General features: G+C 38.1%; 1 protein-coding gene and 1 long non-coding RNA gene across 12 annotated transcripts in view; one reads left to right on the top strand and one right to left on the bottom strand.

Annotated features, from left to right (window-relative positions):
* Nucleotides 1-27411, bottom strand: part of LOC139120203 (leucine zipper putative tumor suppressor 2 homolog) — an 84412-nt gene that overhangs the window by 48293 nt on the left and 8708 nt on the right. The window contains exon 1 of one of the 10 annotated variants that reach the window (XM_070684390.1): nt 27357-27411. The exons of 3 other annotated variants lie outside the window; for them this stretch is intronic. The gene's annotated coding sequence lies outside the window, so the exon portion shown is untranslated. Of the gene's footprint in view, nt 1-4746; nt 4888-12878; nt 13117-16807; nt 17158-22006; nt 22172-22416; nt 22574-27356 lie in introns of those variants that run through there. 6 more of the 10 variants (XM_070684386.1, XM_070684389.1, XM_070684387.1 and 3 more) reach the window with 6 other exon arrangements.
* LOC139120204 (uncharacterized) lies at nt 69-27389 on the top strand. Of its 2 annotated transcripts, none has more exons than XR_011549061.1 (3): nt 69-206; nt 4675-4781; nt 24425-27389. It is a non-coding gene; the product is annotated as an uncharacterized lncRNA (long non-coding RNA). The 2 variants fall into 2 exon arrangements; XR_011549060.1 differs by lacking the exon at nt 24425-27389 and adding an exon at nt 5594-5772.

Here is a 27411-nt window from a genome sequence, read left to right as displayed (position 1 = left end):
TTAACAGACCAATCAATTACATAATTGCGGTGCGACAAAATAGCTGTGTCCAGATTCCGCTGGCGTGCTGACAAAGGAGCTGTTGAAAACCACTTTCAGTGCCAGCCTGGTTGAAACTCTGCCTAACGAGGGGGCAAAATTTTCGCTGCTACCTGCCTGGATAAAACTGACCCACTTAATATCGTGTGACTTGTACCGCATTCCAGGTATGTGAATCGTTATGGGAGATGAGTCAAGCTGATAATACCAGCATGAAAAAATAATGGCCACACCCTCAGGAATTACCTTTCCTTTGATCAAAATTTCATTAACACCATTATTCCATGCTGGATTCAGATCATCTGTTGCCATTGTCCATTGTTCTGAGTTGGAATGACTGATATATAAAACATGTATGATACATCATGCCAGCTTTGAATGAATGAATGGGCACATAACGTCAGCAGGGTTTCCTCTTTACACTAAGTAAAGGCAAGTTGTCATACCTGTTGGTCAGGAAACTCTTTTTCAGTTCTGCAACAATCCTACAGTACCAGCAGAATATCGAACAACCAGCAGATGTCCCTAACCAAGAGATGCTTGAAATTCTAAAGTGAAAGACGCGTTTTGCTAAAAGAAATTGAGCCTTAGATTAAACTAGCATGTCCAGTGCTCCCAGTGGTAGATAATGGTCTAAATGTATTACCATACGGAAGTCTGGTTTCTCTCAAGCTTTATATATACAGGGGTTCACAGTAAATTCTGAACAACGTGGGGACTGGTGTATTTCTCATCCACAGTATCCTTAAATGCAAAATGGTTGGAATAAATGTTTTCAATGATATATGTTGTTACATGTGTCACTGAATGATATATGATACACATATGGTTGGAATACATGATCATAATAACAATTTCAATAAATGTATCTACTAGTATATATACATACATGCATAAAATTTGTGTCCCAAGCAGTTGTGCATGAAGGCATGACACTGCACAACAATGTAGATCACTAAAAACATTCCAAAGTTCCCTGTTACAGAAAGAGGTATGTAAAATGCCAAAATGAATGTCAATGATTGCAAAACAAACATGAACTGACAAATATTTTCGTCTATATGCCATTGATTTCAAACAAAAGCATACAACGGTTCATTACAACAATGGCTATCAATCATTTACTTTCAGTTACGGGCCACTGTAAATACCGTTAGGAATTTGTGTCATAAATTGCTTATAAAGTAAAGCAATTTGGTGAAAAACATGCTCATAATCAAATATTTATTCCTTTGTGTGAAAGTCAATGTGTTTGATTTCTCAGTCTGTCTCTTCCTTAATCCCCTCACCCCACCTTCCTGTAGTTAAGTCCACCCACTCTTTTGAAAACAATGACTACGTACCTACTACTAATGTCTGGTGTTGGGAAGATTAAGCTAATACTTCCATGCATCACGCACTTCCTTTACATTTTCAGATTGTCAAATGACCGGGAAAGCATACTGCAATTACTTTGTATCATTATCAATATTCAATGTATCCTTAACATGACTCTACAGATTAAAATGATGGTTGCCTTAAAATCACTGGCAAACTGTACAAAGTTATACATTGGCATGTACCTATATGTCTGTGTTGGTACATACATATAGTGGAACCACATACTGAACACTATAAAAAGTTCAAATTCTAGAATACATCTCAGCAGTGTTGGAACATTTATAAGCACGGCTGCTATGAGTGAAGTTGAACCGTGTACTCAGCACTATAAAACAAATTCTTAGAAAGAGACAAAACAAAATCATTCACTGATAACATTCTTGCACAACCGAGCACTATTTAAAAACATAAAACTTCAGTGATACAATTGTTTTCAAATAATTTACAACAGAAGAGGCCACAATTTTGCATTACTTTTCATGGTATTGGTCTTACAAAACAGACATCTTCTGCCATTTCAAAATCATCCAAGGAGTAGTTAAGAAAGTGAAAGCTGTGAGTCCGGCACACTTCAACCATTCAGGAGGAGGGATCACTTAGGCGTATACTGAGATATTAAATTAAACAGAACCGAAAAACAGGGTTCTTCAATACACCAACGACTTGTCCCTGTCATTATGCTGCAATAAAAGGGAATGGAGTGTGAATCACCCTTTACACTAGGAAAATAGTCACCCCCTGCCCAGAGAAAGGGTGGGTGGACCTATTGTGTTTGGTTTGGCACCCCGCTTTGTCTGTTCAGGGCCACACTTGCTTTTCTATTATTTGAGTCAAAAACACAACAAAGGATTTTTGTCTGCTATATATGGTCTTGCAAGTTGCATATTTTTATCAATGTTTGTACAAAGACAGCATTCGGGTCCATCACGGCTGAAAAAAAATTGACTTGTAGCAGTGGAAACTAATACTGTGAGAACTTTTGGACCATTACTGCAGAATATGAAAAAGAACTACACATCTGCTATCCTTGAAGCTATACTCAGATACTGTGTGATAAACTTAATAAACCTCCACACATCTATTAATTACATGCAGATCAAAGACACCAGCTGGACACTTTAAAACAATGTCTATTATTCAAAACTAATTGCTTTTCTGTCTCCAAGCACCTCAAGAGCCCTCAACACTTCGTCATACACAGCTTGTCTATGCAGGGATTATAACGCTGTAACCACAGACAATGCGTGGGGCCTGACGGATGCAATACATGTGGTATTTCACACACCCACATGACAGCAAAATTCAAGTTCAACACAAACTGTGACTGACACAAGTACCTGGCCTGTGTCAAATTCCACAGAGCTGAGCATTTCCTGTTGATGAAAACAGTACACATATGACCAACCTTGACACAGGATAAAATCATACTTGAAGTTGAGGTTTCTTCCAAAGAGATCACTCTAGAAAGAACAGCAATATTTACAGGTATACAGTGGAGATCGCTGTGTAAACACTCATAATAATCAGGAAAATAATTAAAAAATCAATTTATAAAGCTGAAATTGACATTTATCAAAGAACATTCGACTCATAACAAGTTTGAATACAATTCTAAAACCACCTGATATACCACATTTTGGAGAGAAAGTGGATATATATATGGTCTTGTAATTGACCACTTAATTTCAAACCATGACACTGGAAGCTAAACAACATAGAATCATTAAACTTCTTTCAATATTTAAGCTGACAAATTAGGAAATGTTAGCCTTGATGTATTGATTTTACATTCTACAATATTTCAATGCCTGTCATACTATGACACAACAGAAGAATATACCAGATATTGTCAACTATACAGACCTCAATGTCTAAACGCAGCATTGGTTTCTATAGAGAAGCCATACATCAAGAAATGCCTGAGGCATCTGCTTTTATCAACAAAAACCTGATGAAACATTAACTCCTTTGTCCATGAAAATAATTATTCATACATCCTAATGGTGAAGCCATAACGAAAGTCTTTATGTAAACATGTTACATAACAGAGAGTGGAGTTTCATCTGACCTGAGTGAGGCTAACAAGTTCCCGCATTCCCAAGGGACGCAGAAACCAAATACATAATTCATTGCTCACCTGTGGGGCTGAGTCCAATGTCACAAATACCTGAAAGTTAGGGGAATGAGCTTACAGCTATATATCCACCTGGCATTTAGCAACATGAACTAACAAAAGTCTTATTGTCTTTCTCAATGTCTGACTCAGGACCAATACTGGTTACTTTTGTTATGACTTGAAAATTTTAGCCTTATTTGGAGATTGAGAACTATGTTAAGTTACAATGATAAGCTTGTGTTGGTGCTGCTGCAACAGAAAAAAGACTATGTATCACTCTAAATTTTTCTGGCCTTAACTCAATTCCAATGGCTGTTCCCAATGTCTAATGGAGTAGCTGTTGATAAGATTGGATATTCACACACTACATCATGCAACTCTTCTTTTTAATATTCACTGCATTAACATTTATAGCATATATTTCCTATGTCACATGGGTATTCAATTAAATGGCATAGAAGAGAATAATATTGAATACACAAATTAAATTTGACAGGATGTGGGGTGTGATAGAATATCAGATACAAGCAGTAATTTGATTTTAATTATGTATAAATTGGGCATATCAAGGCAATGATTGTGTCCATTCCACTATCAGCAGAGCCTGATAATACTCTTACCAGTTGATCTGATAGCCTAATAAAAATATCCCTGGTTGAATGACTCACCAGCTATTCTGAGTTTCATTGACACAGTAAATAAAAGGCTGGGTCATATCAACCATGAGCCTGATTATAGAGATCTAAATCAAAGTGTAGAGTATGAAGTCCTGCACTTGACCATTGCTGGATTTTTGTTAGGTGGCATGTTACTATGTTATAACTACTGTTGTGATGGACTTGTTGAAAATTGTATGCGTATAGTGAGGTTGGCCAAACTTCTATGCACATTCCCTCTGACTATAGAGCTCAAAATAGCTCCACTGAATACTTTCATATCACCTGTGGTAACTCCATGCCCACACAAAGCCTGTGTATGAATTGCAGGGGTTGAGCAACTATTTTTCGTCTTTCAGAGTGAATACAAAAATGACAATAAAAGTAGCAAGTACACACAATCGCTGTTCAAATGGCCAGTTTATCTGGTAAGTGAGACATGCCTGAGCTTTACACAAATCTACCTATCCTTTCATACCATAGAAAGAAGACAATCAGATATATAGGCTGGAGGAACAGCCTTTTCTCAGGTTTCCTTGTGGTGGCAGTCTTTACCTTACAAGCACACATGAAGATGTAGGAGTATGACAGTACGTATAATCACAGCATTACCATTCTCTTCCATGCACTGCATCCTGCATCCTCTTCTGTGCCAATGCTGTTAGTGTTTGTTTCTGGCTCAGCCAGCTGGGTATGAATATTTATGAGGAAGCATGACATCATCAGTAGTCACATTCCGATTGGTGGATGCAACTATTGAATTTAATATTGACAATTGCTACATAGAGAAAGGACAGAAACTTTCCATTTCGAAGGTGAGGCATGAGCAAGGAACAAGAAATGTTTGGGACTGAAAACTGAAAACAAAAAACAACATTGAGGAAAATTTAAAACTATTCACTTAACTATTCACTAAGAACAATAACTAATGCATGATCCTAGCTAAGGACTATGTCAAAGTTAATCCAATACTTTACAAGACGCCTTGAGGCTAACCTTGAAATTGAAAAGACAGCAGGATCTAGTTAAGTGAAAACACACGGCTGTTTATGCCATTGTGCTTAATGCCATTAGCAATGACTGGTAATTTACCCAACAAACAGAACTTTCAATGTACCAAACATTATACACAAATTTGTCAGCTAAAGAGTGCTAGTATTGACCCTATTCACAATCTGTGGAGCAAATACACCTGCTACCTGTAACATAATGAAAACAATGGAGAACTTCTTTGACTTTGGTTGGGAGGTGGGGTGGAGGGAATCATTTTGTAAAAATTAACATGCTAGTGTTCTCACAAGTTCAACACTTATAAATCAATTACAGATATCACTTATCAGTGGATAAACTATTTCTATGTTCTTTGATTTTTCACACTTGCTTTTTACTTTTTGTGTTCCAGTATTTGTTTTACATGTGGAAAGATTGGATAAAATCGTCTAGTTATTTAACATGGAGATTAATTTTGCTCAAGGATGTGTATGTATGGGAGTATATGCAAGCTGTCAAGAATGAATTGCAATTTTTAGAATTGAGGTTTGTTTCCATCAGAATTCTTTTGTAAAATTTTGAAAGTTTGAATAAAATACTAGGTAGTTCAACAGACTCTGACTGAGGCGAAATTTACGCTGTCTGTATGATGCCTGCAAAGTGAACTTTGCAGTTACCAAGGAAACCAACATGCATCAGCATTTATTTTTGGGTCATTCATGACTACTTTTGTGTCCACATGACTCATGTATGAAAGTATTCCTCCCACAGGGGATGGGGTCAAATCAGGCTGCCGACATGTTTTACAAGGGCCGTGGGCTAATATTTTGCTCTAACGTGACATATCACCCTGAAGGTAGTTTCAAATGATCAAATCGTACACCTATACATGTAAAGGTCAGTGCTCATTAACTGATGCAACATAGGGAGAGCTCAATCTGGTGAGATTCATTGTACTGGCCGGGAGCTATGTGACCCATAGTACTCTGAACTCAGGAAAACAGTTATACCCCTTGTAATTTCAAAAAAAAAACAGCACCACAGCATCCTTTTTTTCCCAGCAGAAAATTGAGATTAAATACCATGTTTCCATTTGAAATTTTGCTCCAAGCACTCAAACAGGTTGAGTTATGTTATAGCATGCTCTGTAACATTTAATACTTCACAAGTGACAACAAACTTTCTATAATTTTATACTCCAAGCGATGAATAAACATGTGTTCCTGCACTTTTTTGGTTTTTCCTCTGGCTATTTGAAGTGTGGGAGGAAAGTTTAAGCTCACACTATTCCCTTACTCTAGGCACTTGATAGCATCTATAGAGTTACAGCCAGACCACTTCAAGAGCACTTTACATGTATTCATCGGTCATAAAACTTAATTTTCACAGCCTCACAAGTAGGGTATCTGGTTAGAGGAAACATAAAATCACACGTGATCTCTTAACCTTTCACTTTCCACACCCCTTCAAGCCTTGACCCTCCATCCCATCAAAACTTACACAGATCCAACAGGCCCCCCTCGAAGTGAGCAGAACGGAACAAAATCTCACCATGAGAAGCTTCACCATTTAAATGTCATCACTTCTTGGTTCAGACCATCACTAGATCAACTGTATGAAGCAGAAAGGGGAATGGAATGAAGTTATTAATATAATTAAGTGAGAATTCTGAAGTTTAAATTAAGACATGCTACCATTCCTCTTGGCTTTACGAGAGATACATCTTCAAAGAGGTACACACAGCAGAACAATGTGCCATATAATGCTACCAAGGGCCTGCAGAATACTGCCAACTTTTGATGATGATGAAGCTGATAGGACAAGCAATCAGATATTTGAAACTACAGATCATTGAAATTGGCAGAGAATACTTTTCTTTCTGAAACAGAATTTTTATCTAAAATGAACGACACACCACAAGTCAATACAACTTTCTTGCTCAGCTTCACAGGACTGAGTCTTCTCATTAAGGTTAACCATAAAATTTTGGGAAGGGCATGGGAAGAACACTTAAATGCATTTTTTTTTCAGTCTGACCAGCCATGTGACTTTCTCTCTTTCATATAATATGAATACTTTTTTCAAAAGTTTGAATTTTTTTGGTTGGCCTTCATGTGATTTATTTTCATTATGAGCAGTAATGTACCAAAATTTTTAAAGCAATTTGTTTTGAGGAATTTTTACCGTATTTTTGACCATTCCCCTAGAGTCAAAATATTTCATAGTCAATTAAGTGGTATGACACTGGAAATACATCAGTTGAAAGCTTTTTACCCAAATTATGTGACAAATTACTTTTTGCATATCCAAAAGCTGGCAGTTACCAGTGGAGGCCTGATCCTTGCTTAATATCATTGAAACAATGAGTCAGTGGGTTGATTCAAAGTTAGAGTCCTTTTGGCTTCTTTGCCTTACAAATTTGAGACCCACCCTACACTCTGTTCTGGAGACAATGGAAAGAAATTTAGAGCCTAGTTGACAACATTTCAGTGGCATCCAAAGACATTACATTGGCCGGATAGAAAAACAAAGAACACTTGTCTACTCATCAAGACCACTGTAAACAGCTCACATTCGAATCTGAAATGACCGGAAATACCAGGCTGCTAAATTATTCATATCAACAGCAGGCAAAACACTTTGCTTTGACAAAAAAGTTTGGTTTTTCAAAATGTGGACAAAGAATGCTTCTTGATTGTTAAACAAATACCAGACGAAAATGACCTGAAAATGTTATTGTTTTTTTACATGAAGCACACAGGAAAGTGGCATTACTGGATGAGAGCCAGTGAAACCATTTACATCAGGAAGAGAGCAATTTTAATCCTTTCACCACCATGGTTTGGCCCAAATCCATTGTTATCAATGGGGTTTGTGGACCTGTTTACAGCAAATAGGGAGAACAGGTAATAATACAGGATCGCTATGATGGGAAAATGTTTCAAAAAGCAATTGCAACTGTAGAGAAGAAGTATTTCAACTACATATATAATAATTCAAAGCCCTATAAGCACTACCTATCACACACAGATAATTTTCTGAAACAACTTTCACTTGAATTGTTAATCCTCTTTCTCCCAAGTGGTATTTATTTCTAACGTTTGTCTATAAAGCGTGGTAGAAAGAGGATTAATTTTTTTACAGAGTGGTTGATGAGTTACGACACGTCCAGAGTTGAAATCCTGGAGGGTTAAATCATCATTTCAAAATTTAAAGGTGGATTTTTTGTTGTAAACATTGAGTCACCATTTCTACTATGGAAATGCACCTCTTTCCTGCCAGAGAGTATCACTTCCACATCTGCCATGTCAGTAAAAAGCAGTATTGAGCCAAAACCATATGTATTTGTTGTATGTTGGCTAGGTATGTTATCGCAGCTTTAGTCTGTAAAAATCATGTGTACAGTATCTCTGTCTTCAGGGACCTTCAAATCTTCAAGTCTTTGTTGAAATGCACCATATGGAACATGTTTTGCTCCACTAATTTTAAACAACTTGACCTGATGGTGAAATATGAACTTGGCAGGAAAAGGGGGGGGGGGGGGGGGGTGTTAAGAAATTTGCTTTGTCAGCATTTTTTTCTTCACTATGTGCATGAAAAAAGACAAGTACATATCACGAAATCCAGCATACAGTCATGTAATTTTGATGCAGTCGATTATTTTTTCCTTTTGCTCACCTATTTTTAAGTGACAAGTGACCAACAAGAACATTTTCAAAATAATTCTAAGTTTATTATCCTGTACAAATGAAGTTTATCTATGATACAGGCATATCCTCTGGTACAGACTTTGTTGACAAGTGGGGTCTGTAGAAATCAAGTACATAGTTTAGTTGGTGCAGTATGAAACAGACGCATTAGTTTAATGGGCCTGCAGCTTCATTCCACAACCTTACAAGGAGGAGAAAGAGTTACAATGCAGTATGGTCGTTGCAATTCCGCTGTTCTCTCTGCTTTCAAATGAGCACCAGGCACCTTTCCTTTCACTTTCCATGAATAGGATTATATCACTTCAAAGAATTCTTTGTGCACATGTACAAATGAGTATTTAGCAGTTAAACACAAAAACAGTTAGCGCAGAATTATTGGCCTGCTTGGGCAAAACTCTACCGTCCTGTAACCAAAATACTAATGAAATACAACGTCATGAAATAGCTTTCAGGGAATCAATGTCACAAGTTCAGGAATTTCAATACAATTCACTCAAAGAAGGAACGAGTACACAAGATTTCATTTATAAAAGCCTAGTGAAGTGAACCAGAATAACAAATTAATTAGGATCAAACATAACTACAATTGTAGTCTGTTCTAATCCTGGGAAAGGCTCCAACTTGTTCCATTCTGTGAACATCTGTTTCTGACACTATTCAATGGTTTGCTTATTCTGACAATTTACCAACGAATAAAAAAAACCATCTCCAAGTCAATAAATTCTCTGGGAATGAAACTAAACTGGTGTTTTTTGACACCATCTGTTTCAAGCTACATGATTGACTTATTTTGATTCAAGCTCCCTGTATTCCATGTTGAAAAACCCTCCAAAATTCTAATGTGGCCACAAAGTGGTGCAGGTCCTGAACTCCACTGCATGCCAAGTCAAGAGAAACCTCTGAAAGTTTTTGTTTTTCCTTCGCAAAAGCAGACCCAAGTATGTGACAAGGTAGTGACATGGTTTAATACATTCAAACGGTATACACTTCTACCTGCACTTTCACAGCCTCATGCATAGTGATTAAAGTTAACTTCATCCAACTATTTGCTAATACAGTTATCTCATTTGCAAAACAAACCCCTGTAAAACCTTAGATTTGTGGTCATTCTGAACAGCATGATAAAATCCCTGAACAATTCATCTTTTTTATCAAAATAAATTGTTTGACAATACGTTATATAATACACACTTTGATTCAAAGTATTAGCATTCACAGTTAAACTTTCTTTTCTTATGCATGGGTTTAACCCCTCCACTATCGTTTTCAAAAGTGTGACCACAGAAAGATCTTTTGTCCATCAACATAAACCACAGAGAGTTACTGCCCTTACAAACAGAATTTGAAATATTAATGTCCAATTCTGAATGGAAGAAAACCGTTGATCAGCTCTTCAGACACTCAACATCAAAACTGTAACTGCCAGTAGTGACAATTTTATAAACATTCAACTGTTGTAATAAAACTCCTTTGTGTGTATGTGTCTGTAAATGTATGTATGCATGAACAGGTACATGCATGCATGCATGCTAGACTTGGTTCAAGTCGGTGAATTTTAAAAAAATAAAATCATTTATAATTATAGTTTCTCTTGTGTCTCTCCTATTTCGTACAAACCTATCCGGAATTTGGCAGCTCACGCCAGGTTTTCCCAGCGATTGAATGCGTCACGTTTGAGTCTGCGCAGTAGTGAGTTAGTTTCTGCCGGATTCACCGACTTGGACTTCTTGCAAAGTACAGGCGGTGAGACGGACTGTGTACACAGTGACGTAGAGCAAATACAAAATGATTGACAGCCCCGCCGTTATTCTGGCCAATAAGAAGAACGCTTGCTAATAAACCTCTGCATGCATTAAAAAGTTTGTTGTCATCTCCGTGCAAAGCTAGACATCGAGTACGTTTTATATCTGGACGAATAATAGCATCAAGTTCGTACATCCCCGCGTTTTACAACTGATCGGTCGACCACCGCTAATCATGCGAGATTACCAAAGAAAGCTTGTTGAGAGTTACATTGAGGGAAAAGATGTGTTCGTCTGCACACCAACCGGCAGCGGAAAATCACTGACATACGAAGTCGCTCCACATTGTTTTGATTTCCATCGCTTCGGGCACGTATGAGAACAGGCTCCAACTGTAAGGACGGTGTCATTTTCCATCCTTGAATAACCGGCCACGATTTTCGCATTTTGTAACATGGGCCCCACAAACAACACATATTTTCACGCGTTTTCGGTGATAGAACAGAGGTCGTGCTGACTTTTGTGGGAGTGATCGCACTCGACATTTTGTCAACAACGCCATGTGAGTTTTATGCACGTCTCGTTTGGGTCAATTGGTAACTCCTCCCAATGTGTAAAATTTAGTGATGTCATCTTATGAATAATATATGAGTAAAGAAAACGTCATCTCATGAATAATTTATAGCAACGCAAACCCTGCAAGAAAGCCAAGTCTGTGATTCCGGGTGAAAACTCCGCTGTATAGCGTTCACTCCACTCATCGCGTTCACCCTACTCATCGCGTCCACTCACGCGCGCGTTTCACATGAAAGCAAATACAAATCATTGCGTTCACTCCACTCAAACATTCACAAATCACAGACTTGAACCAAGTCTAGCATGCATGCATGTATGCGTGTATGTACGTATGTGTGATCGTATGTGTGTACATGTGTATGTGTGTGTGAGTGTGTGTGAGTGTGTGTGTATATATATATAATTATATATATATATATATATATATATATATATATATATTCACAATACACACACATGCATACCCTCTCTTTATGAACATTGTAGCGTAGGGTGTGGGAAGCAAAGGAATTGCTTTAGATAAATATCAAAAGGCTCTTTTTGCTTCAGAGAACTTTCCCAGGCACACAGTGTTCAGCTGATAATTAGACCCTGAAGAGCGATGTAGAATTTCTCCTGAGCCATAAAATAACCTGTTTAGTGTTGAAGTAACAACCTATTCATGATAAATGCAATTAGGCGTGCTTTGGAGGACGTATTCATAAAGCAATCGTAACTAACTTGTAAATTTCTATTTTTATAAAATACATATTTAACTTTTTTGTACGTGGGAGTTTAGAAATCATTTAATAATGATGACACGATGATTTTTACTTCTTCAAAAAAGGATTCCCTGAAGAAGAATCAGAAAAGACTAATGACTTTCAAAGCATATTGGATACAATCAAAACACTCCTACAGTAACTAGATTTGGTTGGTTGATTTTTGTCAAGCTTCTTAACTGTTCCGCACAACAGTTTTTCAACCTCATCAGTAGATCATTTGAGTTGTTTTAACATGCATCTGATGACGAACTTCCCAATTTCAAGTTTGAATAAACCAGCCCTGGGAAGTTTTCATGAGTGCTTTGAACCATGTTATTGGCGGTTTCTGTCGGAACAAGTTTTGTTTGTTGTCCCAGCAATGGGCCATTTTATTAACATCAAAACACGCCTGAAGCCAGTCACCCCTGAAGTGATAACTGACCGTTGTTTTATGCAAATATTTCTGATTTAAATGGTTTCTTGATTGTTTCTTTGTACAAGGAGTGCTCATGAGGACATTCTATGAAAGGAAAGTTGCATTGTGAGTTAGGAAATTGGACTGTGAAAGTTTGCTTCACTGAGAAAGAGTGGTTGAAAATCATTGTGTTGGGACATACCAGAGTCTAGGAGTTGCTAAATACAGCATAGCCACGTTCCCTATACATTGACACTGTTTCATTGAAGTTGTGTCAGTTACATTGCCTTGAAAGTATATTTGTAGTTCACAGTGAAGATAGCAAGCATCTTTGACTCTCACACACTCTGGGGTCAAGAACTGGCATAACCTTTGACCTGAAGGAAAAACTGTCTGCCAGAGCATGCTAAAATGAACAAATTGAACAAATCTACGAAAATAGACAATTTTTTTAGTACAAATGTAACACATGACCTGTTACATAGCCTGTTCATATATACAGTGTTCCTACCTTTGTCACCATCTATTGATAGTTCACCAGCAAAAATCTCTAGCTTCTTCAAATGTCACCAACCACAATCTACAGGGACCTCTTAGTTGAGGATGTGTGTCACCACAAGGAAATAGCTGAGAAATGGATGGGCAAACCGCAACGACCGGTCATAAAATAGTCTCCTTATACTGCACTGGCTGGCTCCAAAGTATTGAAAGTGCCGGGTAGACTTAATCATCCACTCTCAGTGTACACTCGTCACTCAATGACCGACCTATTATTCCCACTGGAAAAAGGCCAGGTATTGTTATGCAAATTAACCATCCAGAAATAACGGCGCATTCCACAGTGTGACGACATTTTGTCAGCTTTGTTTGACCATTGATGGAAATGCCCTGGGCAGGCTCTCTGGCATTGCAGGTCCTAAAATATTTATCTAGCCCGGTGGTCAGTTGCAATGAATGGACGGAGTCCACTTGTGATTGGTTGACTAAGTATGGGCCAACCGTTTTGAAGGTCAGACTTCTTAAACTACCGAGAGGAAGTGCCTCGCAAACGTTGAACACCTGGGCATGCTTGCATTACAAAGCGTTCATTGGTGCATAAGACAGGTGAGACGAGACATGCTTTTACGGGAAAAAAAATGCGGATGATAGATGTTCCAGACTGGCTGTAAAATGACTTGTGGAATGATAAATGCCCTGGGATTAATGCAGTGCTCCTAAATCATTGAGATTCCTACAATGAATTAGAGAGTCAATCAAAAAATGCTCTCTCAACCTACCTTGACTGCTATTTCTGGCATGGGACGCCTTATATGCATATTCCTAGGTTGAAAAATGACTATAGCCATATTCTAAAAACCTAATAAGGAAAATTAAAAGCTTTCCCTGGGCTTACAACCATGGGTTTCAACTGCATTTTGATGAAAAATGTACAGATACTTGAAAGACAGAAAGTAAAACATTTGTTTGTTTTCATTCTTTTCATTTTAATACATCTGTGTGAATATGCAATCGAACCTGAATAACTTCCAAAATGGACACATGGAGGAGAACTGATCAGTTACTGAACACACTATTGTAGGTCAGCTCAAACAATTTGATATTTAGATGTCCTTCCAAATTGTATTGGACAGTGTAAGTTCGTGTGGTTTGGAAGGTTGTGACAAGAAGCAAATAAACCAATTATACACAGGTTTTGGAAACTTAATGATAGAGTGCAGTCACATGGTCACCAATGGTCAACACAGGCGCCATGTCTTTGAGGAGGTGATGGAAAATAAACAGTAGACAATGTACTCAAAGAAGCCGAACATCCTCAACAGAAATGACCCTAAACGGTTTACCATTGTCATCTGAAATCAATCAATTGGTTTTTCTGTAAAAACAGCATCATTGTACTGACCTATGTAGAATTGTAATACTGACAAACAAGCAAGACATGACTTAATCATATTAACTCTCTTCCTTCTGCAGTCTTGAAAATGTTTCTTTAACTGAGAATTATGACACAAATCATGGAATGGGAAACACATGTACATGATCTAGAATTTCTATGAGTAAACTAGTCCAAACCTTACCATTTTTCTTAGCCTAGAAATTGAGTCAACTGAACAACTAGCCTAAGACGCGATGTACTAGAGCCTGGAGATGGAATTCAAATAAGTTTGTTCCACATCAAAATAAGATTAAATGATTGTTTTAAATTTGATTATGGGAGTTTTGTTGGGTGGTGGTTGGAAAGGGGTGGTTGGGATAGAATCCTTGGATATTCAAGGTTTCATCTGACATAACAAATAGCTGTAGCAATAGCTGTAGTAGATACACTGATAAACAACAATTCTAAAGTAAGTCACATCGTTTGACGAAATGTAGGATTGAAGTCACATTAATTCAGTTTCAAACTAAACTCTTACAACTCTGGCTTTAGTTTCACTCCAAACTAAGAATTGTATGAGACTTGGGGCAACCAAACAAACACCACAACAGCATGTAGCGATCAACTTCCCATCAGTACTTGCAGGTTTATTGGATCTGCATCACACCTACATGTTACTATGTTAGAGGAGAAGTGTTAAAGACTGCTGAAGGACATCTCAAACAAGACACAGACATGTCAATCAATCATTAAAGGAATCAATTAGTAGAGGAGAGACCTGACTTCAGCATTTCAAAATGCCAAGAGTTCAATCATATAATGCTGGCAGACTTATTCAAGTACCTTTTAACGGCTAAAACTGTTGAAAGTCTACATGGTTGATGCATTTCCTCCAAACAGCTGATTCATTTCACCAACATTATGTCGACATCAGGCTGCTCTCTAAGTTTCCATGCACAGATGCCCTGTCCCTGATCGGTGATGATATTCCATTGGCCGACAGCCAAATGATGGAAAATACCTGGAAATTACCACAGGCTGTTGGAATAATTAATGCCTAATGAAAGAGGCACATAACAGTCTGGATCTGGCTTATGAGAGACTGGATGAATACAAAATATGTGGCAAAACAATGTGTGTCTGTTTATACATGTCCAATGTTCTAAATTTGGACTAGGTAACTCTTTGTTGATGAAACAGATTGTTGAGATCAGAGGTCAGCTATTTCTAACTTTCGTCCCATTACTAGCATTATTGTTTAACGGGAGTGATGAATTCCAAAATCATTTCGTTTGATTGTGATTCCATCACAAAGGAAAACCTAAAAAATTATAAATCTTATTTTTCAAAATATTATGGAATCTGAAGACATACTTCCTCCATTTAAGTAGTTAAAAGTTTTGTACATGGTAATTTTTGTTGAAGCACCTACTTCTGAAAACTTTCAAACCAACTTCAAAGTTAACAAACACAGCAATACTTGCTGAAAAAATCTCCACCCTTTGCTTAATGTACGTACCATTTCAAAACAACCAATACATATGAGAATGGCCGTGGATAAACCAGTCTGGACAAACGAATATTTTGATACCAAACTGCATACATGTCTCCAAAATAATATTTAACTCTAAAAATAATATTAAATGAAATGATACAGCTTCCAACCATATCATCGACAAAGGATAACATATATAGGGATTTTGCAGAAACAAAATGCTGTACAACTATTAATGACAATGAACTTCTTTGTAGGAATGATATTAGACTGTTCACGCCAACAAAAATGTAACAATCATACAATGTTAAAAATTGACAGACTCTTGCAACAAAAGGGGAAAACCAATGCTGTTTACCAGAATTTTTCTTCCAGCGGTATTTGGATTATTTATAGTCCACCTTGAATTGTCAAAATGCCAAAACAATTGTTTGAAAATAGAGTTAGCTCACAGTCATTGCACTAGTTGAAATATTAATGTAAATGAACGACTTATAGGCATGTTGGGTCTTGTAACTCCTGCAAAAAAGTGTACAACTCAGTGTTCCTGGCATTCCATATATGGAACTCCATCATTACTGACTTAGAAAGGCAGTGTTACCAGGCTACTTCTTTGTATGCAAATGAGAAAACACCTGAGCTCAGTGAATACCTCATTATTGAGCATTCTCCTTTACTTACATCATTCAAGATATCTTAAACATTCCTCACAAACTTTAGACATCACCTGATGGCTCAGATATGGTAGACCTGCTTAAGGCAGCTGTGGATGACAATTTATGAGAGAAAGAGGGGAGATTGTGCCATCCAGTTGGCAATAGAGTGCGACAGTCAACGGTAGAGTTGTAGAGATTGAGTGTTAGCATTACACTGGGTTTTGGATTACCAAAGTAGAGAACACAGGTAGCTTACAATGATGCACAATCGAAGAGTCCTGTGTAAACGGGGATGAGAAAAAAGTGACAAAAACTAAGCCGATGATACGAGGGAGCTTGTCTTCATGGTTTGAGCAGCTTAGATGATTGCACAGCAATAAATACAGAAAAGGAAAACAATAGAGTTAAGAACAAACCTTGCTATGCCGGTTCATGTTCCAACAAAGGCCCTGGTCCTGATTACCAAACCACACATGAAGAATCGGTGTTTGTTACAAGAGTGTGCTTCAACCAAAGCCCTGTGCTGATTTGAGAGTTCTACTCTGTGCTCTCAAGCTGACGAGTTGCTATGACGGGGTGATGCCAACAGAATGTTCTTCACAGAGGTGGCTGTAGTAGGCTCGTGGACCTCACTTCAAGCAATGCTGTGATCCTGCAGTTAACCCATCTGCCCTTCTGTACAAACAAACCTTCACTTCTGCCTCTCTCTCTCTCTCTCTCTCCGTCTCTCTTGTACTGCCGTTTCAGTTTCGTCACGCTGGGACACGGCTGAATTGCACAGTTCAACTCAAATGGGGGTGCCTTTCAACAAATTGCTATTAGTATGCCCAATATGTGTGTGTAAATTGGGAGCATGAAAGGCCTCTTGTGACCATTACAGTGTAATCAGAAATACCAATAATGACTCCGCTACAGCTTGCATAGAGACATTTGTTCAGGAGCAACATGCCGATTATGTCGAACTGCCCTAGGCCAGGCTACCCTTAGGGCCAGACTCGCACACATCCACATTACACCCCTAGCCTCTCAACAAGGCATATAGAGTCTAAAGGCAGGTATCCCCAGATCATATGATGCGACATGTGTTGCATGTATATAAGGGGTCATACACCTGGCAAACAAACCTATTTGTGAAGATCAAGGTATTTTAACCCTTAGTTGAGCACAGTGTCTTCCAGCAACAATACTGGAACAAAACATTCGCATTTTTTTCCGCCGCTTTTATTTTGTTTTGGTTTATCCACTACCCCATGTAAACACGGAATGCAAGACATTTCAACTGCAGGATCAAAAGCTTAGCGGACCCACGGATGTCCAAATGGAGATCTGCTTTACGTAGCATGAAAGACGCATGAGGTTGGGTGAGGCTGTTAGGGTTGTGTCAAATATACCCAAATACATCGGCTGGAAATGATGTCACTGTGATTCTGCACAAAGTGCAATACAAAACTAAATTAACTAAATTACTAAGCATGCACCCGACAATTGTCTTTTGTATATTTTTCATTAAGGACAAATATGCGTAAAAAACAAAAACGAAAAAGATAGGAGTACCGGTAACCTCTGAATACAAACTGAGAAACCGAATAATACTACCTACAGGTATACAATTTTTCAACAGCTTGTCCAAAAGATCAGTCTGAGATAGGAATTACCTCTGAACACAAACTGAAAACAGACTATAAAGTCAACCAACAGATATTATTTTTCCAACAGCTTGTCAGCACACATTTTGATTAGACAGAAATATCAGAACACATTCAGTATTTTTTCTGAAAATCTGAAGTCTATATAATCAAATAATTTACATGGCAAGTTCAATTGCATGATGATTCTGCACACTCAGCCAGTAATTAGTTTGTTCTTTTTTTAGCTGCATTGTCTTGGAGACTTGCCGATTTGCATGCTGCCTGTCGGCCTACCACCAACAGCGCAAAGAACTACAACACAACAGTACCACCTGAGATTAACAAATAACAAAAAGGGGATAATTGCTGACAGATAAACGAAGTCAGACTAATTAATTGCCACTAATCTCACCCATTTTTTCAAGCTGGCTCCTAGTATTCAGCCATGTGCACAGAAATTCTTTACGCAGTGACTAAATGAGACTGCCTATTGAATAGCATAGATATTTATGTGTAGGCTGTTTTGACAACAGGTAATGTTGTCAATTTCCAGTATGTTGCTGCCTGCATTAGATCTACTAACAATGCGTGGCAGCTGCCAAGTATTTGACATATTTTCAATGTTTTGGGGGTTGATAATGAAAAGAAATCACCTACGACGTTTGTTCAATATAACTTTTCCATGAGTTCATCCTTTTCACACTTGCTCACTCTAAGGGATGCTGAAACTAAAAACTGAAGCAAAATATGCGAATGGACAAATTATCATGAAACCTTCATGGCTGCAAAGCTTTTACAGACATATTGCCTACATCAAAGACTGATTAGTGTTGGAAGCAAGATGTCAAAAAACTGCACATCACAATTTTGTGAATCAAGAAAAGTAGCAAATAGGTAAACAATTGAGGCTAATTCATTTGCACTACGTTGTAAGGTATTACCTTCAATGTAGAGATCATTAGCATCAGTGGTATGGAGTTACATAAACAAATCCTATGGATGATGATGGTAGTTTAAATGATACAAAAGTCAAGCACAGTTTACAGGCTTACAGAGGAATTGTGTAGTTTGGGATGCAGTGAAAGATTGAAAAAAGAATAAAATTATAATTATAAAGTACTGCTTGAAAAAAATGTACCAGTGTATGATAGGGAATTTCAACTTCATGGGAAGCTGATCGTCATGGGATACAGAGATAGCATACTTAGGAATGTTACTTGTGCGTTCACTTTATACCTGGGGTTAACTTGTTGAAGGGTGCCTGTAAAGACGTCCATTGATACTGGACAAAGCGCTGCACACTACAATGACAAGGTACCAGACAATGCAGCCCATTCACAAATACTTTGAAAATAATACAGGAAATCTGAATACAACTGTGTACGTTCTCAAACAGGACAAGTCCCCAGAAATCCGGTACTGCCAATCAAACAGGTACAAGTTCTGAGTTTCAAAAATATGTAAACTTGAAAAAGACTTGTTTTGGGCTCATTGAATTATGAAGCTGCGGTGTATCTGTATTTTCAATCACAGAATCACAGTCATAGGTGTACTGATTCATTGTCTCAGACTGGCCAGATAACTACCACATACCCGGTATGACTTTTCCTTTGCCAAGTTCAAGTACCCTATCACTGACATCTGTGTTGCCATAACCTCCAAGGTATCCACTTTCCACCACAGGACTAGGATTAGGTGTGACCCAACAGAACACTGCTTGATGCTGTACTAACTTTACTGAGCTGTGAAAATCCTCTGCATGATCTCTCTAAATTCAACATCTTTGTAGCAATATCACATCACCATGGCTACAAGTTTGGCCTGCCGAAACTGTGAGACTACAAAGCTACCTAGTATACCTGCCTAGAACACGAACTTAAATAATCAGACTCAACATACAAATATAACTCTTTGAATTTTATTTTAGGATACTTTTTCCTGCTGCAATTAAAGCATCCCACAAAGTTTGGCAAGCAGTAGCAAACAATGGACTCATTACGATGTTGGAAGTCGCTATCACACACTGTTAACTGTTGGAGTTCATTTAAGGAATAGGTTTGGGGTTAGGGTCAAGGTCAATAGTGTGATCCTGAAACACTGCAACAGAAAGACACCCTCAGTATGACACTTGGTAACTGCATACACTTCTGGGTCCACTGTTCCTCAGGTCTGCTGAAAAGCATTTTACAGAACAACCTGTTGATAGGTGACACAGCAAGATAGGTCGATAACTGATGAAACATTTCGATGAATTACAGTCTGAGAGAATTGACATATTTAATGGCATGAAATGATTATGCTGTTGCCTTTTGAATAAATAATCACTTGAATTACATATATTTACTGATATCCTTGATAATTAAATATCAATAAAGTGATGAATACTGCTGATGAAATTTCCTGCTTTCACTGATCTAAAACTGCCTTTTGAAATGAGAAAAAAATCATACTTTCCACAAAAGTTTAACTTTGTGAGTGTTGAAAGACAAACACATCACAGACACTGATTCTTCATTTTTTTTTCTCACTTAACCTGAACTGAAACCTTCAGATCATAACTCCTCAGGGTACAACTTTGAGGAAAGATCCATTACCAGTATGATGTAAGATAATCAGGGGAGTTTTGAGTCAGATTTCCTGTGTGTACAAACACAGTATTACTATTGAGCACAGCAGAGTTTTGTTCTTGAATCCCGTATCAGCCTATGTGTGTGTCTGTAAAAAAACACCACTGATCATGGTGGATAATGACGATTTTCAGGAACCTTGTACTAGTTCTGTGGTTCTATTTCATGCATCTACACTGTGAGTTGGATCACCCCTGTCCTGGATATTCTTTCAAACTAAAATCTGATCAGAGGGGAAAAATTCAACAGCATAAAGTTGTATTGAGAGTGCACAGATCAAATTTCATGCAAAAGGGGAAGTCCACTTTGAAATCACTTTGAGTTAATTTAATGTGATCTAGGGTGCTTGATTTCTCATTCTAAGTATTAACATACTATAAAGGCAAGTGGACTTAAAACAGTTTGTTTGTTCATACAAACATTGCAAACAGACACAATAATATGGCTTCTTAACTCCCATGATGCACCTGGAGTAGGAATTCCTGAAATTCTGTTTGACCAAATCTGTTGTCCTGTATCTGTCTCAATTGCTGTAAGAAACTGATTGCAAATATCACAGAGACCTTCCACAGAAAGCTTCAAGAATGTCAAGTCTTTCTCTAGTACCGCTCTTTGTGTTGGATAGAGTAAATGGAAAATGTCTTCCACATTGGTTCACATCCATGGAGAATATCCTCAGGGTTTATTCAACTACAAGTAGAGCTCCTAATGTACAGGCTTTTAAAAAGCGATTACCGTAGTTAGGGTAAATACACTCACTGCATGTGAAAAGAAATAATTTACCAACTCGGATAACTATACAGAAACTTCATTAATGAGATTACCTACAAATACAGTTACGAAAAACTTTTAATCTACAGAATAATTTCTCAGTCCTTTAGCTTGAGATTTGTGGTCAATCAATCTGATTAAAATCAGAAATTGGGATTGACTCATTTGCCTTGTCCTTGCAGGACAGCAGACGTATAAAAGGCACCCCAAAAGAAAAGAGTAGACCACAGAGCACATCTCTATATCTGATTTTAATCAGATAGTTGTCAACTATCATCAATATTACAGTTTCATACTCTGAACACAAATTTGTGATTGCTATTAAAGCTGACAACAATGAATACCAGGGCAAGAAATTTCAAAACATTCAAATTTGTCTAGTACCTATATGCTTTATCTGGGACTGTAAGCTTCAAAACATAGGTTTGAAATGGACATACAGATACTTGTTCATTGTCCAATGTATGAGACAACATGGTGGTATGTAAACCACAAATTAAACCGGTACAGATATGAAGTTGTAAAACCAGAGTTTCCTAACAGTTCGACAGTTTATAAATTTACAAAAGCAAACACCGAAGTACACTACCTTTTCTTCCAGCTGTCTCACCAGACCTCTGCTCCTTATTCCAACAACAGTAAGTTGTGGATCAGGAAAACCTACCGGACAGGGTTAGCAGGAATGGGAATGTTTATTATCGAAGCATCAAAGCAAAACCACCCAGCTTACTACCTTGAAAGGAAGTTGCCTTTTAATGTGTCATTGACAAACCACTTGGACCACTTAACTCAACCACTCTGCTCCCTGATTGGAAGCCATGACACATGGCCACCCTTGAAATTGGAGAAACGCCAGTCCATTTCCTCAAAAAACTGAAATTTAGACTTCAGAAATTTAATAAACAGTTGGATGAATCCTTCAATAAACTCCTGACAGTGAGAAAATAAACCGCTTTTACTTTCAGATAAACATGATGACAAAAACCTGAGATCACTTACCGATACTAGTTTTAGTCTTTGTGGTCAAGTTTCCGGTTAAGCTGCTATGCCTTGCAGAGAAATATGTTCGATCGTTAAAACTATGAATCCAATAGACTGCTGATTAGTTTGGGGGCTCTGCATACACATAATGCACTCTGAAGTGATGTGTGCAGTGTGTCTGTCTGGCATGATCCTTGCCCTGAGTTTAGGTCTCACTGGATGACATCATCACTTGACACTTTTTAAACAATCTCATCCAATTGAAGTTGTCAACAGATCTGCAGAATGTATTGTGCCAATAATTAGGCTGTCATTTGCTGCACTGCAAATATTTGTCCCAACTTAAGCGGCAAAACTAACATTGGATCAGAGCATTGACCTCTTTTTATTTTATTTTAGATCATGCAAAAACAAAACCCAACGGAGTGATAATATTTATGAAAATGGAGATATATTTTCAGACTGTCTGCCACAGTTTGAAATTTCATGGTTAAAACTGCACAAAAAAATGTTAATAAATTGAGACCGAGCCATTTACCTCCGACTAATTGACACTTTGAATACCGGCCGTGTTGTTTTTACCTTGTACTCTATGGTGACCCTGTTTCAATTTTACGGACGCTGGAAATCTTGAACAGTGGGAAATCAATTTGGACCGGTCACAGTGACAACTTTGGCCCTAATGAGCTGGAAGGATCTATATTTATGACAAAGTGGGTGCTTATATTTGTGGCCAAGTAATTATTTCAAATGCAACATATTTGGTGAGCTAAATTTCAATAGAGAGAAATTAATGTATGTTCCCAAAATATTCATATAATGAACATATATCACTCATGAATTTTACGTTTGTCTTACAAAGGACAAAAAAGTAAAATATTTGGTTGCCTACTCAACAACTATGACCACAGAAAAATAATTTTTATCTATAAAATACTAAATTAATAACAATCTTTATTCCATGGTATTTGTTAGTCTAAATTAGATTTCTCAGGATACTCTCTGCAAAGCAGCGCAGTGAGAAACAATTACAGTTACAAAGACTGCCACTTTCAACACCCAAAACGAGACCAACCACCGTTACTCTGCTGCGATTCCATAACCTTCATGTTTTCCCAAGCTCCTACTAGTGTTGTTGCAAGCGCCCGGTGGAAAAGGAGTAAACCGAGACAGACTACACAGAGCCCTCTGACCTGCGGTGCGACTCAATACCGCTGTGGCTCAGGGGCGACAACAAGAGGCCGCAGTGTGTGGAGCTTGTTCTCAAGATATACTATATCACTTTGGAGGATTTGGACATACCGATGAAAGCCTTATATTTTCAAGGGTGCTTTGAGAAGTGATTGAAAAAAAAATCTTGGTAGTTTTAAGTGTCTGCATTTTAGATAAGCGTGTTTTACAAAGACCACTGGCTTATAATTCAAGTAGACTTCCACCATCTTGTGATATACAAGAACATCAGTCTACAGAAAACCTCAGCTGAACATACCTACACTCATCTGATCTTGTACAGACTTTGCTGTACTGCGGTGATTCCACAGAATAGAATGAGGAAAACAAGTCATGCACAGCATCAGGGTGATGAATTCTCTGTAAACTGAATACACAGCTAGCCTGAAGCAACATTTGTGGAACACAGACCTACTTCAAGTCATGATCTCTGACTATAAACAGAGCCCTCAATCTACCGGTATTGCTTCTGAAGGGAAAGGTATTGTACCAAACATTTCAACAATGCAGCTGTTATCTACATTTTCATGATGATTTGGCACCTAGTATCAGCAATATAGATTGTGGTAACGAATAAGTACAAAGACTTCAGTAGAAATTTGAGTGAAAAGTACAAAATAAGAAAGTGTGACTAATTCTGACACCAAGCTAGCTATTCAAACTAAAAAGAACTCACTTTATATTACAATGTATTCTTTTCTCCATCTCTTACAGAAACCAACAGCAACACAGGGAGAAAAGCTCTTGATGCAGAAACTGAAACAATATTTAAACTTTCTTTGTGTATCCTTCACAGATAACCTGTTGAAGCAAAGAAAACGGAGCACACATCCACTCTCATTGACAAAGCCTATAAAAGGTGCATGGCTGAGTTGTGCATGGCTGAGTTGAGAACACTGGGAAATCTCTGACAGTGAGAGACTGGATTTGGTTTTCCTGGATATTGGGGATACCCATGGAACGATTTCTTCAAGGTTAATGATACGGAAAATGGTGACTTATCGGATCTAATTTCTACAAAGACTGGATTGCTGCACAGCAAAGAGATTGGCTATCTGGAAAGCTACTGAGTGAGTGAGTGAATGAATAAATAAATGAATGGACGCATGTCCGACAACACCAGAAGATTATCCCCAGAAGAGGGTGATTAGGGGACAATTACGCCAGTTATTCAGAGCCAAAATCTTTTACCAAGTCTGTGGCAAATGTTCCGACAGTTTCACACTCCGCTGATCACATCTCTCAGGGTCACACCCACAAATATTGTCCCAGCAAACACAGTTAATTGATAGACCCAACTTCTTTCTTGGCGCGATATTGATTCTAAAGAAAAACATGTAAAGATACACAGCAGGACATAATATGATTGTTGTCATCACAGAATAAAGGACATATTCTGGTGTTGACAGGCCCCTGGCAGGACACCACAAAACAAAGCTGATTTGGCACAATTTCTGCAAAAAGCAGAATCAGCCATTCAAAGGACACCGATTTCCTTTTTTTTTTGGAGTGTTTGACCCTCAAGGCCCGTCAAGTCTTGATCCTTACCGAAGTGCTTCTTAAGAAAATAATGATATCAAAGGCTTCATAATAGGAAGACAAAAACGACGGCTTTCTTGAAAACAGTCTCTAGTGTCGGTCAAATAATGGGATAAAGTGAAATGGATTCTTGTCGGCATTCAGGACTTATAGCCTTACGCACTGAACAAATGTTGCATATTCATGCAAAGGATTGTGGACGTGACTTAACACACTCCACTATTTTTCTGACTCTGTGTAAACTTGTTCGAATTGTTGCCTGTGTGGGCTTGGTTCTGTCGTCTGTCAGCTGGCTTGCACATTTAAGGAAACGCAAACAGTTGGAACATCAAAACAAATTGGGTTTTGATGGCTGTTTTCATCTGCTGTGTCAATGAAGAAGTTAAAACTATTTAGGAGCTGTTTGAGGGGGCTTTGTGAGGTCTGTTTGTCTATGAACTGTCTGTTGGATAGCTGTCCATGCAACTTCACAATAAAGGCAGTGTGAGGGGGTCTTGTGACTAAAATGTGTGTCTACAACAGACTTACGCAGTTCTATGACCTACACAGCTTTTTCCTTGTTGATTTAATTGGAGGGGAGGGCCAATCCGTCCATAGAATCAACCAAGAAGAGTTCTGAGGTCGTGAATTTACAGCTAATCATAAAGAAAGCCAAGGTTGCCCTTTTCAACCAATGCAATTTTGTGCTGTGGGTCTAAAAGCATAGCAGTAAAACTAGCATTGATCTTATTTGTGATGGTGACATATAGAATGCAACTGATGCATCAGGCCTGGCATGTACAGGTAGGTATGTCCTCAGAGTTATACTACTATCTGCAGTTTTTACTATTTCCAATTTTGGTGAGAGCAGCGACTTGACTTGAGAAAGTCTCCTGTACCTTCGTAAACCTCTTGCTTTGCACTTAATGCACACAGGTGGATTGCCCTTGTTAAGGTCAAAAGATAAGTATCTCATGAAAGATGGAAAGTAGTACACAGTGATGTCACACTGTACCAAATTCTAGTATGCAAATGACAGTTTGCAATTCTAGCACAGCAAACACTAATGAATATTCAAATGTGACATAACGATTATGTTCTCTGAAGGTGTTTGTGCATTACATTTTCGGTATCACTGTCACTTTCTCCAAAATTTGATAACACTGAGACAACAATTTATCAGGTTCTCTCTCCTAAAACAATAGATTGTTTGTGGTTTGCAATTTAACTGAAAAATATCCAAACTCTCTTCACAATTTCTTTAAAGGCAGAGCCTCCCTTTAAAAAGGGCACGAAGCTGTGGCAGCATTCATTGTGTAAGTGGACACCAAACAGGCAACACGGGGGCACACGCTTGAGAAAATGACATTTTTTAGTTTTTTCCGGCCGAAAAAAATGCAGACAGACTGCCAAGCGGTCAGCGCGAAGCTGCTGCCGATCAAACTCTGTGGTTATATTCAAATTCTAACACGGCTGGAAGATGATTTTTTAGGAAATTCGAGCGTTGGTGGTGGCAAATCAATGGCTGTTGGCGATTTGAACTGACTGTCAATCAAACGCTTGTATAAACTCTGTTTGCAGGATTAGCAAAAGGTGACAAAAGGTTGAGATCAGTTTGTGTAATTAATGTTATAGAAATCAAACATCGTACTGGCCATGTGTTTGACTAGAAGGAGAACTCCACTAATGCCAGAACCTGGGACTGAAAATTGTGGCTTTAAGATTTCAGGATAGGATGAGCCTACTTGCAGATAATGACAGATGACAACAGACTGTATAGACATGTGATGAGAATTACAAATACAAACACAAATTTTTAAGTAGACTACACGTCTGCCATGTTGGTGACCAAAACTCTGCAGCTGTTAAGTTAGAGGAAGGGGGTCGTCGGAACTGTGCTCAAAGGTTGCCAGGGACCCCGTACGATTGATGTAATCACTGTATCAAGGGTACGTTGGCCACTGATGAAAGTCAAAACATACCGGTATTTGTTAACAACGAATATCTTAAAATTGCAATGTTGCAGCTCTCTTGACATCATGCATTTAGATATACATAAAATCCATTGTTTGTAAACATGAAAGTCACACACGCGCAGTTCTGACGACACCATCCCTTTAAGAATAAATTGATCAATGAAGATACAAAATCATGGCATACAGAAGCATCTTATGGCTAAAATACCCTTTTTTCAGAGAACATGCACTCACTTATCTTGCTCTGCACCTACAGAAGTCAGCTCCCACCAGTACAAATAAACAAATA

Source organism: Ptychodera flava, chromosome 20 (genome assembly GCF_041260155.1).
Source record: "Ptychodera flava strain L36383 chromosome 20, AS_Pfla_20210202, whole genome shotgun sequence".
In the NCBI taxonomy this organism is placed as follows: domain Eukaryota; kingdom Metazoa; phylum Hemichordata; class Enteropneusta; family Ptychoderidae; genus Ptychodera; species Ptychodera flava.
This window is presented reverse-complemented; position numbering and strand designations above follow the sequence as displayed.